The 15,736-nt window shown below is 42.7% G+C and overlaps 1 pseudogene across 1 annotated transcript in view; it reads left to right on the forward strand.

Moving 5' to 3' along the window:
• The window catches only part of LOC311608068 (E3 ubiquitin-protein ligase pellino homolog 2-like), a 42,861-nt pseudogene that overhangs the window by 4,541 nt on the left and 22,584 nt on the right, over positions 1–15,736 (forward strand). Inside the window, exon 3 of the transcript in view lies at positions 13,654–13,873. The product of the transcript in view is annotated as an E3 ubiquitin-protein ligase pellino homolog 2-like (transcript). The remainder of the gene's footprint in view (positions 1–13,653; positions 13,874–15,736) is intronic.

Raw genomic sequence — 15,736 nt, forward strand, 5'->3', positions numbered from 1 at the left:
CAGATTTATCCCAGGGATGTCCTTACACATGTACAACGGTGACATTGTACAAAGTTCTTGCTCAAAGCATTGCTTAAGAAATACTTGAGTATGGGCCCATGGCAGTGCAGCAATGCACAATGCAGCAGTGTACAGTGCAACAGTGCACAGTGTGGCAGTGCAGCAGTGCACAGTGCACAGAGCACAGTGCAGCAGTGCAGGGGTGCATAGTGCACTGGTATCCTGCAAGGCCATGGAGCTGAGCAAGGAAAAGCTCTGAATACAGACTCAGAAAGAACTCATCAAAACAGACTGAAGGAGCAAATAGCAATGGCATTTGTGAGTCCTGCTGTTAGTATTGGGGTCAGTTAAGGTTACTTACTAGGAAGTGTCAAATAATTAAATCATGGTATTAAATACACACAATAATACTAAGTGGTGTATTAACATTAAGTGTTGTATTGTTAAATTGGTATTATTGAATGACTTAAACAATTCCTCGGTGCACTGAAAGTCTCTAAAAGGGTAAATAAAACATTGACTAGGCAGCTAGCTTTGGGAAGGAAGGAGTAGACAGGTGATGTGCAGATTTGGGGACTGTGTGAAGCTAAACAGTTCTAGACAGCTGGGCACTGTAGATGAATAACAGACATAACCATAAATACACACTTAGTTATTTAAATGACATCTCAAACTCAGAAGCAAGGTTTCTGCTATTTGCACACAGTATTAACAGCAGCTCCACTCTCCAAGTGCCACCTAAGAGCTCTCTTCTTTGTTATGGCAATGATGAGCATGCACTTCCTGTCAATACTGTTATGGGACTTTATAATGATTCTTAAAGCTTGGAAGATGTGTACTCTTCCCTCTGCAAAGCCTTTTTACTACGAGTGGGCTGGAAGCATCCTCAACAATAGGGAAGAGAATTGTGACTGACAGTTGTCACTGATACTGTCCCACCCTTAAATCAACAGCTTGCTTTCCCACAGGAAGTAGACAGGCAGATGCTGCTGAGTGTGAGACAGTGTGTTCTCTTAAGGAGAATCCTGAGTAATTCTCTGCAGCCATGCAACATCCTTTGATGATGAATGCAGTCTTTTTGTGTGTGTGTGCCTTTCCCTTCTCAGAATGAATTACAGATGTAGTTGGATTTTCCCCCAGCTGACTTCTGAGTGCTTCATTTTGTCACAGTAGTAAATCACAAGGGATTCCCAAAATAATATAAAAAGAATCAGCAAAGAAGCCCAATTGATAAAGGCATTAGTCATCCAGCCTAATGACCCAAGTCTAATTCCCAGGACCTACAAGGTTGAGGAGGACCAATTCAGGCAAGTTACCTTCTGACCTCTACATGACCGCCCACATGCATGCCCCTCACCACACCACTGCCCCACATATACACAACCACACAACAATAAAGTAAGTAAATAAAAGGGAAAATCTAAAGATAAATAGTGCTGAATGTGACGGAAAAAAACACCGACATTGACTTCTGGCCTCAGTGTACACAAACACACAAACAAGCACTCATACACACTCTTTACGGAAGAATATTTATTTTTTATAGCCGCTAGATTGTGAATCTGAAAACTGCAGGTTTTTGAAGGGGAAAGCAACTGAAACCCAGGTCAGAGATGACAGTGGGCCTCAGCATAGAAGGCTGTGTTTTCCAGCCATCCCCATTGGCTTGGTGTCAGTAGCTTGATGTCAGTGTTGCATGTGCAATGGTGGGGTATCGGAGCGAACAGTCAGGGCTAGGTCTGGGTTAAGGAAGGGATTTAAGGATGGTGGAGTTTGAACTAATACAAGCTAGAAAGATCTTAGAAATTGCTTCCTAGGGTTGGAGTAAATGAGGAAAGAAAATAGAGAAAGTAAAACATAAAATCTGAGGGAGTCAGAACAGATGCCTTACAGTGTCACTCAGATGAGACAAAGGACCAAGGACATGTGATTCAGCCAGGACGCTGCGTTAACTTAGTCCATTTACAATAGTTTTAGATTGCCTCACTCAGCATCAATTTAATTTTAAAAAAACATTAGTAATATCTGAATTTAAAACTATTATTTTTGGAAAGTGTCCTCCCTCTCCCTCTTTCTTTCCCTTTTCCTTCTCCCACCTCCCCACCCCCCTCTCATTTTTGAAGTGTCTTACGCCCCCCCTTGTGTGTGTGTGTGTGTGTGTGTGTGTGTGTGTGTGTGTGTGTGTGTCCTCACGAGCTCACTTACAGGGTTGGCTTACCATTAGAATCCTTCATCATCTATATCATGTATGTATGTATACATGTATATATACACATGTATATATACATATACATGAAAGAGAGTGTCTGGTGTATCAGATACTCAGCCAGTTACAGGGGCAAAGAGCTAGGGCTGTGACTCAGCTTACCTGACAGGCACAGTCCTCTTCTATCCCCAACATTGCATATACTAATACAAGACCAAGGAGGTAGATAGAACACCCACCTATCAGTAGACATTCCAGGTCAAATAGCAAGTTTCTTGAGCTCCAAGACAGGGTCAAAGGTTAGCAGGAAGGAAGTCGGGGCAGATAAACAACAAGAGCGAGATGCTGTTACTTGTGAAGAAAGAACTAAATCAGTGGTTCTCAACCTTTGGGTCTCAACTTTTGGAAAACACATATTTCCAATGATCTCAGGAGCTGAGAGACCGCTCAGTAGAAAAATTAACAGTTATAAAGTAGTAACAAAAATAAATGTGTGGTTGGGCCTTTCTCAGACTATCAGAAATGTTCATTTGAGCCAGATGAGCAAAAGAGAGTCCCTGTACAGAGTAACAATAACAGGAGTAAAAAGGAAAAAATGGAAGGACTTAATTTGTGCTTGGGAGCTACAGTGGCAAGGCTGTACAGCGGTCCCTGGGATATTTAGATTCAGCAAATTGTATGGCAGCCATTAGCATCTAGAAAAGGGCTGGAGGGTCAAAGTTTTGTTCAGAGCATATCATACCAGAGATGTTCACTTAGCCATAGAGTGGGCTGAACTTGTACCTACCAGAAGAATCAGAGCTGAAGGAGATTGGATGGGGTTATGAGAAAGGGGCGGGGGGGCTGAAAGGGCAGATGTGTTCAGACTTGTATTAGAGGTGTACTGGCCCCCAAAGAAGGGAGGGGTAGGAAGCCAGCTGGCCTGAGCTGAGTAGGGAAGTTGATCAGATGAGTAAGGAAATAGATGTGGTTTTCTAAGGTGTACTACTGGTGGGTGAGCTGGTAGCTGCAGACAGCCAGGAGAGCTTCCCTAAGGTAAGCATCTAGTCACAAGGGGCTGTGCTAGGATCAGGATGCTTGGTGGCAGTATAAGGTTCCAAGAGCAGCCCTTGAAACTTGTATAGCAGCTCAACATGGCTGACATGATCTAAGCCAAGGGTTCTTTTCAAAGACTCACTTTTGTATATTTTCCAAAGGTTACCAGAGACAGGCTTGAATCTTTAACAGAAACCAGAACAAACCTGTGCCTTTAACCACAGTTCAAGGTGCTCCAGTGTGTGTTTGGATGGGTACAAGATCCAAAATCAAGGAGTGAGTGAAGATTCAAGGGAGATGACCAAGAGCAAAGCTGAGAGAGGGCTCCTGGATAGGAACTTCCATGCCATAGAAACAAAAGAGTCAGAAAATAAATGTGGGAGGGAAGGAAGAAACGAGAGAAACTTTTTGTACCACTTCAGCTCAGTCTTCTGGGCTGCACAGGCATTCCACAAGTGTGCTCTCATTATACATAAATTTTCAAGTTCTCACTGTGGCTATTCTGAATGCCAGTGTCCTGTGAATAGCAGATAAATTCAGAAGCATCTTGGCCTGTGTGCCACTCAGTTGTCTAACAAACTTTAGAGGTATCTCATCTTGTCTACATGACTGCCTGTAAGAGAAAGTGGAACTGATCCAAGAGAAGAAAAGATGGACTGCAGGTTTCCCACACCAACTGGGGTTTCAGTCAGAAGGTGTCTGAAATTTCTTTGCTGGTGAAAACGGTAGGAGGCTTGTGTCTTAAAGGAGAGAATCTTACTAGCGCTCCAGAGGTTAGATGTGAAGGGGAGTGAGGTGATAAATCATGTATGGCCAGGCAGATAAGCACATGGCTCACAGTGATTGATCCTAGCAGGGTGTTTTAATTGAAATAAAATTTCAGATCTTAAAGTCAATTTCAGTTGAATCATGAGACATGAAGTCAGTGACTTAAAGTCACAGTGTGGCACTTCTAGAGGGAAGTAATGCTTGTGGGCATGAAGGGGTGGGGCTGGAAGTGGACCTCAGTGGCAGACCACCTGCCTAGCCTTCTAAGAGCAGTGTGTGACATTTTAAAAGAGTGCTCACTTTTAGAAAGTATGTGAAATCCCGCCTCTCTTCTCTAATACCAATGGACATTAGGACCCACAGTGTGTGGAAGTCCCATCTCTCTTCTAATACTGATAAACATTAGGACCCACAGTTTGTGGAGTCCCGCCTCTCTCTAAGACTGTTGGACATTAGGACCCACAGTGTGTGAAGTCCCGCTTCTCTATAAGATTGATGGAAATTAAAACCCACAGTGTGTGAAGTCCCACCTCTCTCTAAGACTGATGGACATTAGGACCCAGGCTTCAGGTTTTGTGTTGTGACCAGGAACATACAGGGTTTCTCACAGTTACTGCACTCACTCCTAAGCATCTTTTGGAATGAAAGTTTAGGGTGAGATATGATGCTGAGTTTGAAGAAACCATATATTCTCCTTTTTATGTTTCTATATTCATTAAATATTTGCAGTATTTGTGACCTTTCTTTAAAAAAAAAATAAAAGCTTTTAAAAAGGAAAAGAAAGGAAATGTAGAAATTGCCTCCACAAGATCTGCACAAGCTCAGACTGGTCAGTCATTCGTGCCTGGGTGGGAGAGAGGCTGTTGACAGCTGGTGAGATGACGGATGCTGGGGAGGGGAGAGTCGGTTTTCTTTGAGGTTGCTGACCCTGGTAAGTGGAATATGCCCTATGCCAGTGCACATATGGGAATCAATAGGCTCAGGGTTAAGGAAAAGAAATAAGAAGTTGGGAGGGGGATATGGGGAGGAACCCAGAGGGCTTCGGAGTAGGGGACAGGGAGCAGGTGTGATCCAAACACATTGTGTACATGTATGAAGTCTCAAATAACAAATGTAAAATACTATCACCTTAAAAGCAAAGGAGATGGTGCTTTTATCCTATGCTTTTGTAAATTTTTATTTTGAACAGTGCACATATACAACTTACTTTTACATTTATTAATAAGTAATCTCAAGCTTAATAACCACAAAAAAGACTTCATAGTGCTGTTAGTCAGTAGAGCTAAGTTAACACATCCATCTTTGTTGGGAACTGTTAGGATTGGGTCCGCTGGGGCCATGCCCTGGCCAGTATGCAATTGTTATTCTGTCCTGGCAGCTTCCTGTTGTGAACATTGTGCCTTGCTGAGCTGACCACAAGTTCCTGTTTTGCACCCTGGTTACATTGGTTACATGGTTCCTCTTGTCCTGGGGACTTCCCATCTACATTGTCTTGTATTTTTCCACCTGCCTCTATACTCTATAAAAGTCCTTGGCCCCTCCTCATTAAACAGCATTCTCTTAGAATGGATGATCCACTGTCTGGAGTGATTCTTCAACCCGTTGTCCCTCGCTCGATATGTCGGGGCATTTGCAGTGCGGGTGCTACAAATGGTGGTTTCACCAAGATCAAGAAAGAAGGGAGGATACAGACAGGTTGCCCCAGGAAGTTGGCCAGCACCCAAGGAAGGTAAGATACGGGTGTATTGGAAAATGGATGCCACTACATCCGCTGCCATCATGGTGGGCCAATTAACTAAGTTATTAAAGGAACAGGGCAACAGGATTAAACATAAGACAGCTAATGAATTTATTAAAAATATAGAACAGAGCAGCCCCTGGTTTCTGGTATCGGGGAGATTAAACTTACAAGACTTGGACAGGTAAAAAGTGATTTACAACAGATGTTACAGAGGGAGGGCTCAGAAAAGGTCCCTATACCTACCTTTTCTTTATGGCGCCTCGTTCAAGATGCCCTACATAGTACCAATGAAAAAATAAAAGAACAGTTAGGGGCCTTGAATGAAACTTTAAATGAGGTATAAGAACAGGAATTTCTGAAGTCACAGGCTTAGATACAATGGACACTTTCTCCTTGGAGTCCGAGGGTGAGGAAAGTTTATTAAGAGCAGATATCAAGACTTTGAAACAGCCTTTACACAAAGTGACTATAGAGGGTGGGACAGATAGTAAAAGAGACAAGGATTGACCCCCACCCTATAATCCTGATTTTCAGAGTCAATTCTCTTTGCCTGAGGCCTCTGCACCTCCAAAAGGAGTTATTTTTCCTGTGATAAAAGTGCCTAACCCCAATAATCCAGGACAGGCTCAAAGACAGCATGAGGCTCCTCAATTTAAGGACATAAAACAATTGAAAGATGCAGTTATGGCTTATAGCCCTCATGCCCCTTTTACTGTAGCAATTTTTGAATCTCTTAATACTCAATACCTGACACCCAGTGATTGGCAACAAATGTGTTGGGCCGTCTCTGCCAGTAGCAACTACCTGCTTTGGTGCAGCAATTATCAGGAGCAATGCATACAAACTGCCACTCAGAATGCTGCAGCCCGCTTTTCTCAAAGGAATGTAGATATGCTTGCAGGCATGGGGCAATACGCCGCTTTGAAAGCTCAAATTCATTATGACCCAGGTGTGTATGCTCAAATTGCTACTTGTGCCCACCGGGCATGGAAATATTTACCTAACAATGGGGCAGGAGAACAATTGTCCAAGGTAATTCAAGGGGCCCTCTGAACCATTTCAGGAATTTGTAGATCGCCTTATGCAGTTAGCTGGTCAGATATTTGGGGATGTAGAAGGAACCATGCCTATTATCAAGCAATTGGCCCTTGAAAATGCTAACAAATACTGTCAAGATGCCTTGTGACCACATAAAAGCAAGAGTGTTGGTGATTATTTAAAAATTTGCCCGGGACATTAACTCCACACATATCATGAGACAAGTCCTTGCTTCCACTGTAGAAGGGAAAGCATATTCCAGTGGAGCTAGGCCTAAGACCTGTTTCCAATGACAACAAGAAGAGCATTTCAAGCAGGAATGTACCCAAGGCTGTTAAGACACTAGAGTGCCTCCCACAGGGCCAGGCAAACCTGGCTTGTGCCCTCGATGTAAATCATGGACATCACTGGGCAAATGAGTGCCACTCTAAAATGGACAAGCAAGGTAGACCTTTACAGGGAAACGGGTCTCAGGGTCTGCTCCAGGCCCCAACACAGTGGGTGTATGGAGCCTTGCAGACACCCGCACAGAGACATGCACATTTTATCCCACAAAGAAACCCCTTTCTATCAGAGACTTCATCAGAGGTACAGCAGCAAGTGCAGGACTGGACCTCTGTACCTCCTCCAGAGCCATACTGACTCCACCGATGGGTCTCCAAGCCATAGGTACAAGGGTCAAAGGCCCCCTACCCACAGGAACAATTGGCTTACTGCTGGGTTGCAGTAATGTTCTAATGAGAGGCCTCAAGGTCATACCAGGAGTCCTTAATCCAGATACGATGGGAGAAATAAAAATAATGATGGAAACCACTAAGGGTATCCTTGTTATACCTCAGGGTTCCCAAGTGGCTCAACTTGTCCTGTTGCCTCAGTTTAAAACTTCCACCCCTTCTTAAAAGACACAAGAGAAGGACAATGGTTTGGTTCCACAGAATCTGAAGCCTTTTGGGTAGCTGCCATGAATAGTTGCCCCACCATGACACTCACAACCAATGGCAAAGAGTTTAAAGGACTTTTGGATACTGGAGCTGATACCTCTGTAATTTCACATAATTTTTGGCTTAAGGTTTAGTCATTGCAACAAAGTGATACTCATCTGCAGGGTATTGGGATGGATCCTGGTCCCCTTCGGAGCATACAGCTCTTAACTTGGAGAGATCCTGAAGGGCATATAGAAGTTTTTCAGCCCTATGTTTTACATCATGTTCCAGTTAATTTATGGGGAAGAGATATTCTGGAGGGAATGGGAGCTGTTTTAATTACACCCTCTGTACAAAAGATGTTACAGCAACAGGGATACCGCCCTGGCCAAAGCCTGGGAAAGCATCTTCAGGGTAATGCTCAACCCATAACTGATTTAGCTCAAGAGACTCGTTGTCCCTATGATAGAACAGGGTTAGGAAATTTTCCACAGGAGCCATTGTAACGCAGCCTCCTATAACATGGAGAAAAGATGACCCTGTTTGGGTAGAACAATGGCCCCTTTCTAAAGAAAAGCTGGAGGATGCTAATGCTGTAGTTCAAGAACAACTAGCTGCTGGCCATATAATACCTTCTATGTCACCTTGGAATACTCCTATTTTTGTTATTAAAAAGAAGTCTGGTAAGTGGAGGCTGTTGCAAGACCTCCATGCAGTCGATCTCTCCATGATAGTAATGGGGGTACTCAACCCGGATTGCCTCTTCCAGTTGCCATTCCAAAGGACTGGCATATGCTAGTGACTGACCTCAAGGATTGCTTTTTTACCAGCCCTTTGCATCCTAAGGATTCTCATAGGTTTGCTTTTAGTGTCCCATATGGAAACTTTAAGGAGCCTTATAAGAGGTACCAATGGGTAGTCTTCCCTCAGGGTATGGCCAATAGTCCCAACATGTGTCAAATGTATGTTTCTGCTGCCATCAAACCAGTTAGAAAGCTGTATCCCAAAATATATCTCATTCATTACATAGATGATATCTTGATAGCGGCCCAACTGGAATCTGAAGCCTCGGATGCCTTAGCAGCCTTACAAGGAGTATTAAAACAAGCCAAATTACAGATAGCCCCAGAGAAAATTCAACAACAACACCCCTATCAATATTTAGGCCATCAACTTCTTCAAAATGGCATCAAGCCACAAAAGATTGCCTTGCATTTAGATTCTTTGAGAACCTTAAATGATTTTCAAAAGCTCGTAGGAGACATCAATTGTATCTGACCTAGCCTAGGAATCTCCTCTGGTCAGTTGAAGCCTCTTTTTGATATCCTGCAGGGTAATCCAGATCCCTCCTCTGCCCAAATATTAACACCTGAGGGACGTGCATGTAAGCAGATACTGCAAGAGGCATTGACCTAAGCACATGTTAATTATGTAGATTAGAAACAAACATTACAGTGACTAATCTTTTGTACAACCCATGCCTCCACTGGGCTGTTTTGGCAAACTGGGTCCATCTTATGGGTTCAGTCAAAAGTGTTGCCTGCAAAAATGGTTCTGTCATATCCACAGGCTATGGTGTTGCTTCTTTTCAAAGCTTGTAAAATTAGTATGCAAACCTTCAGTAAAAACCCAGATCATATTATTACACTACTTTCTGAAGCACAATTATTAGAGTTACAAAACAATAATGATGACTGGACCATATTTTTGTCCTCTGTTTCTAGTCAATTTGATAATCACTATCCTCCTAATAAGTTGAGTGACTTTTTAAAGTAACATCCTGTGACTTTTCCTAAAATAATTAAACAACAACCTATTCCTAAGGCCAGAGTGGTGTATACTGATGAAACCTCTAAAAGTATTGCCGTCATAGTATAAGAGTCTGTAAGCAAGTCCGTAACTGTACCCACTTGGTCTGCACAATTAGCTAAATTATAGACAGTTATATTAGCTTTACAACTCTTTCCTGACCAGCCACTTAATATTTTTTCTGATAGTAAGTATGTAACTCAAATTTTAGCCCTACAATCCTTGCTGTTGGAATTACAAGGGCTTATTTGGTGTCGAATCTCGCCCATCTTCATTGGGCATTTGTAAACTCACTCTTCCTTACCTGGTCCCTTAGCTGAAGGAAATCACAAGGCAGACCAGTTAACTCAAACGCCCATGCTTTGTTTTCAAACGACCGTTATGGATCAAGCTCCCCAACTTTATGCCAAGTTTCATCTTAATGCTCAATCCTTGTGACACCATACTGCAGTATCTAGAAATCAAGCCATCCAAATAGTAAAGGATTGATCATCATGTGCTGAATTCCTTCCTATTTTACATTCTAAAGTCAATCCTAAGGGACTCATGCCTAATCACATTTGGCAAATGGATGTTACTCATGTTCCTAGTTTTGGTAAATTGCAGTTTGCACATGTTTCCATTGATACATATTCTGGACTCCTTTTCTCATCTGCCCATTCAGGAGAAAAAAATTAAGGCTGTCAAGGCATTTATTGCTGGCCTTCTCATACATGGGGACTCCCAAACAATTAAAAACTGATAATGGACCAGCCTATACTAGTGCAGGGCTTGCATCCTTTCTCTCTTCCTACGATATTTTACATAAGACTGGCATTCCCCATAATCCGCAGGGCCAAGCGATTATAGAATGGGCACACCGTATACTTAAAGCTTATTTATATAAGATAAAGAAGGGTGAATACAGCGGAAAAACTACCCCGCATCCACAATTAGCCTATATACTATATATTTTAAATTTTTAAACTATTGATGCTCCTGCTGCAGATAAACATTGGAGACCTTCTACAAGACATAAAAGAATGGTGAAGTGGAAGGATCTGTCCACTGGTGTATGAAAGGGTCTGGATCCTCTTTTGGTATGGGCCTGAGGCTCTGCTTGTGTTTTCCCACAGGACAATGAGGTACCCATTTGGGTTCCTGGGTGCTGTGTGCATCCTGTCTCTCATCCATCTGCCCATCAGCCTTCAGGAGGCAGCATGGACACCAGTGAAAAGTCCCCCGATCGTGACGCCAGTTGTGGTGGTGCACACCGGTAGGATTTGCTGAAGGAAGCAGAGGCAGGAACATCACGAGTACGAGTGCCTGGAGTAGTTCCATTTCCAGTGAAGCATACAGAAGAGATCAGTTTGATCCTCTTTCAAGAAAAGAGAGACTTTGACATCACTGCCGCCATTATCGGAGCCATCGCTTTAGCTGCCACTGCTGCAACAGCTACTAGAATTGTCATCCCCCAGAATTTAGACTTTGGACAAACTTTTTGAGGAGGTGGCCAGTGCCCTATCTACTCAAAATTCATTGGACTTCATGATTCAATTGACTGTTCAGAATCTTAATCAGCAGACAGCCTTGTTGCAAGAACAAATTGATAATTTGTGGGATGTTCATATCCTTCCTTGTTATCCTATGTATTATCATGCTTGCATTACCCCAGCTAAGGTGACCAATGCTTCTACATGAAAAAACAACAGGCCATTCAACAGTTCTAGACCGAACAGGTCCTTGTATCCCTGGCATTGGATAATCCCACTGCCCAAAATTTGGTTTAGCCTTGATAAATGAGTATCCAATGATGGAGGCCCCTGCCAACCTAAGATAGGGCGACTGTGTTTTGAGAAGCTGTACCAAGGATGGGTAAGGCAGATGACTAATGTCCTGGCAACCTAAGACAGGAGCTCATTTAATTTATATGAAGGTAGTACCTGTTGGTAACTGTTAGGCTTGGGCCCCCTGGGGCTATGCCCTGGCTGGTATGTAATTGTTATTCTGTCCTGGCAGCTTCCTGTTGTGAACATTGTGCCTTGCTGAGCTGACCACAAGTTCCTGTTTTGCACCCTGGTTACATTGGTTACATGGTTCCTCTTGTCCTGGGGACTTCCCATCTACATAGTCTTGTATTTTTCTACCTGCCTCTGTACTGTATAAAAGTCCTTGGCCCTCCTTATTAAACAGCATTCTCTTAGAATGGATGACCTGCTGTCTGCAGTGATTCTTCAACTCGTTGTCCCTCGCTCGATACATCGGGGTATATGCAGCGTGGGCGCTACACATCTTGAAAACTAATCCAGCAGAGGGGAGTCTGCCCAGCTTTATAAATATGGCTTATGTTGTATGGCTTTATGCTATCTCTCCTTTAGATTTTTATGTTGCATTTTTAAGCAAGTTACATGTTTTCTAAGCCTGAAATGCATATAGCTAAGCAATATACATCTGCTTGGTTTGATGGGTTCCAGTGAAACTAGTAACTTCGTTTATCCCAGGCACATTTCACTGGATCAAGGAATTAAAGGCCATTAAATAAACAAGAAAGAAGTAATGCTTGTTGGCTTGGTATGGGTACTCTGTGCATGGGGACATAGAGGAGAAGTTTACAAAGGAAATTCATGACCTGCTGGGAAGCATGTGGAGCTAAAGGATGGAGCAGCTCTTCTTTTTACTTTATTCCTTTGGATTTAAAAAAATCATATATTTTACATCATTTATCTTTTCAGATAGAATTCATGATCAAAATAAAAACACCATGGAAGTTGATTTTCATGTCCTTATGTGCATACATGTCAGGGCCTATATGTTCATCCCACGGGCAGCTCTTGAATCCTGTTTTCAGGCGAGGACATTTGGGTGTACTCAGTGAGGCATTCTTCGCCTTCATGTAAATGGTTTCGACTGGAGGCCATGTCTGTTGCTGCCTTCAGGCAGACAGATAGGGAGCATCAGTACATACGTGTTTAATATCACACCCTGAGGATGTCCCTACACATAAGCAAACATGCTTCTAGTTAACAGGGGAAGGCAAGACCTGTTTCAGTGGAATCTACTGAACAGGAAAGGCTCTGTTAGGACTCTAATATGTAGTGAAATATGATCTCCTGGCAGCTTTGAAATCTTACCAAGGAAAGGAAGCAACAATAACATTGGTGGCAACTTTAGCCCTCTCCAGAGAGGTTTCATTTTAATCTAGACATGAAGTGCTAAGAGCAGTCTTTTAAATATTCCCTCCACGTACACTCCGAGCTTTGGGCTGACTTGGGTAAGCCCCACATCCCATGTTCTCATGTTCACTGAGCAATGGCAGCCAGTGTTTTCCCTCTGTCCTCCAGGGTAAGCACTTTGTTTGTTCATGGACTGACTGACTTAGGGAGTTTAGCAAGCAGAGTCCCTTTGTTTCTTTAAAAGTTTGCTTCCTCTGAAAATAGAAAACAAAGAGGAGTTTGCTGTAAAAGTAGTATTTCCAACTTGATCCAAGAGAGAAAATCTAATATCATTCATTCTCCCAGAATAGAAAATTGAGCTTTCTTGCTAAAGTTGCACTTAAACAAAATGACTAAGATCTAGGAATCTACTGTACAGCATTATACCTGTAGTGTTGTGCATTTGTACACACCCACCTCAGGCTGAGAGGAGCTCACAAACCTGAGGACCTAAGTTTAAGCCCCAGAACCCAAACGAAGGGTGGTGATGTGTGCTTGTAACTTCAGCACTGGAGAGGTGGAAATGGGGCTCACTACAGCTTGGCTGAACAGCTTGCCCAGCCTAACTGGTCAACTACAGACAAAGAAAGACTTCTCATAGCAGGTGAATGGCATCCCTGAAGATGATATCTAAGACTGTCTTCTGGCTTATACATGCTTGTGGGTCTGTGTGTGCATACACGCATGCACGCATGCATGCATGCATGCACATATGCACACACGTGTGTAGTGGGGGAGGGGTCATATCAGTCCCATTAGGTCTTGGTCCATTGATAAAATGAACTAGATTTTAGAAAGGATCTGATCCTTATTCCCTGTAACTTCTCTCTTAGATAAACAAGGAAGAGCATGAAGTCAGTTAAACAAAGATAAGGAAGCTGACAGTGTCCCAAGTCCCTGTTCCTGTGAGTACAACACAGAGCCTGATGGTTTTCATATGAGTCATGAGAGTGTTTGGTTTCTTCAAGTGGGCAGATCAACAGAGAGCCCTATCAACTTCATGGTCATCAACACCATTTTTGGCAGTCAGATCTATGATGCCCAGATCACACAGAGCACCACCTCTAGGTTTGCCTGCAGGATCATGTGTGACAGGAACAAGCCATACACAGCATTAGTATTCTCAGCTGGATTTGACTCTTCCAGAAATATATTTCTTGGAGTAAGTTCTACAATATATTCTGGTTTCAGAACTCCACCACTGCTGTGATGGAGTTAATTGCAGAGAACATGCTTAGTGTGAAGTCTGTACTTAGAAGGTTTTTTTTTAATGTTTTAGGGTTTTTTTCTATATATATATACTTTTATTTTATCACACATGTGTAAAACAAACTACATACAGCAGGGAGAAACATGTGACAATCATGAGAATACTGAGTACTATATATGTTACATTCATAGTGACTTGGCCATCTGCATCTGTCTCCTTTGAAGTAAGTGTTTTTCCTGTCTTGTTGAGTCTAGATCTCCGAATGAGATTCAATATCTATTTTATCTCAACTCTAATAGCCTAACTTCTTTATCTTGATCTAAAATGATCTTGTCCCCCAACCAGCTAAACTTGGTTAAAGAACTCTATTATCAAGCCGGGCATGGTGGCGCACGCCTTTAATCCCAGCCCTCAGGAGGCAGAGGCAGGCGGATCGCTGTGAGTTCGAGGCCAGCCTGGTTTACAAAGTGAGTCCAGGATGGCCAAGGCTACACAGAGAAACCCTGTCTCGAAAAACCAAAACCAAAACCAAAAACAGAAAAAGAACTATATGATCTTGTCTTCAATGCCCCTCAGAGACTTGAGAAGGAATAAAACTTAAATTCCTGAGTGAACCAGCAGTGTGGGTTAGCAGTTTCCAAAATGTACAAATTTACTTACGACAGTTTACCTCCTGACCAGTCCCCCAATACACTGTATAATGTTGGAGCCTCATCTTCAGCTTTCTGGCCTATATTTCTGCCAGACTTGTTCCCAGGGCAGGAACTATAGAGGACTTGCTTACCCTGACTTGGCAGAGTGCAGCCGTCTACTCTGCCTGCATCTAAATTGCCCATTTTTAGGCAGATTCTGTTAGTGGTGGAACGAGGACAATTTGCCCAGTTGTTATTTTGCCACCTTTGAAGCCATGTCCATAAGAAGGCTCTTTGATGCTCATCATCATCTTTGAGGTTGGCTGGTTGTTGTCAGGAGTTAACTTGTCTTGTTGTCAAAGAAGTTTAGGATTGTGAGAACAACTTTAAATGCTATATTCTGTGTGTCTCTGAGGCTTTTGAAGACCTTATTCAACTATTTTACCTCATATATCGATATAGTCATATCTATCTGTTAGACTTAGGATATATATTCTTGTGTTAAAATCTGCCAATTATTTGACATCCCCATGTTTTGTATCAATATATTGAACTCTATCGCAAGGACTTAAACATACCCTTCACTATAAGTAACAATTAAGGCCTTGAGTTAAGGAGTAGGTTCAATCATCTAGCTTTTGTTCTATCCTCCCTTTATGTCCCTAAATCTCTCTTTCCTTTCAGCTCCCATCTCCTTGCCTATGTATGCAAGATAAAGGCAAAGAGAGACATTCCTGTGTTTCCCCTAATTTTTTCTCTGTATAAGACCAATATTGACTTATGACCACCTCCCAATTAGAACAGGCAAACATACCGCAACCTATACAACCGTGCCCCCCACCCCCTTTGAGGGAATGGAGCATCGTTCTCTTAAGGTTTCTTCAGGTTCAATTGGGGCACATAATACTTTGGAGTGGGCCCCCCAAAATTGGAGAGAATGCTTAAGCAATATAGTGATTTCATTTGTGATTCAGTTTTTAAATGTTGAGAGATTCCAGGCTTAGTAGGAGATTGCAATGGTGGTCCTAATTGGATCAGAAGTTTTCTACAATATTGTTCAGGAAGCTGTCCAACTCTGATGAGTAAAAGGAACAGAATCATCCAGGGCTGGATCTAGGAGGATGCAGGATATCAGTGCCATTGTGCTGGGGGGGATTGATTCCTCTCAAGTCTGATCCAGCTG

This window comes from Acomys minous, assembly GCF_964271855.1.
Source record: "Acomys minous genome assembly, chromosome: 11".
NCBI lineage: Eukaryota > Metazoa > Chordata > Mammalia > Rodentia > Muridae > Acomys > Acomys minous.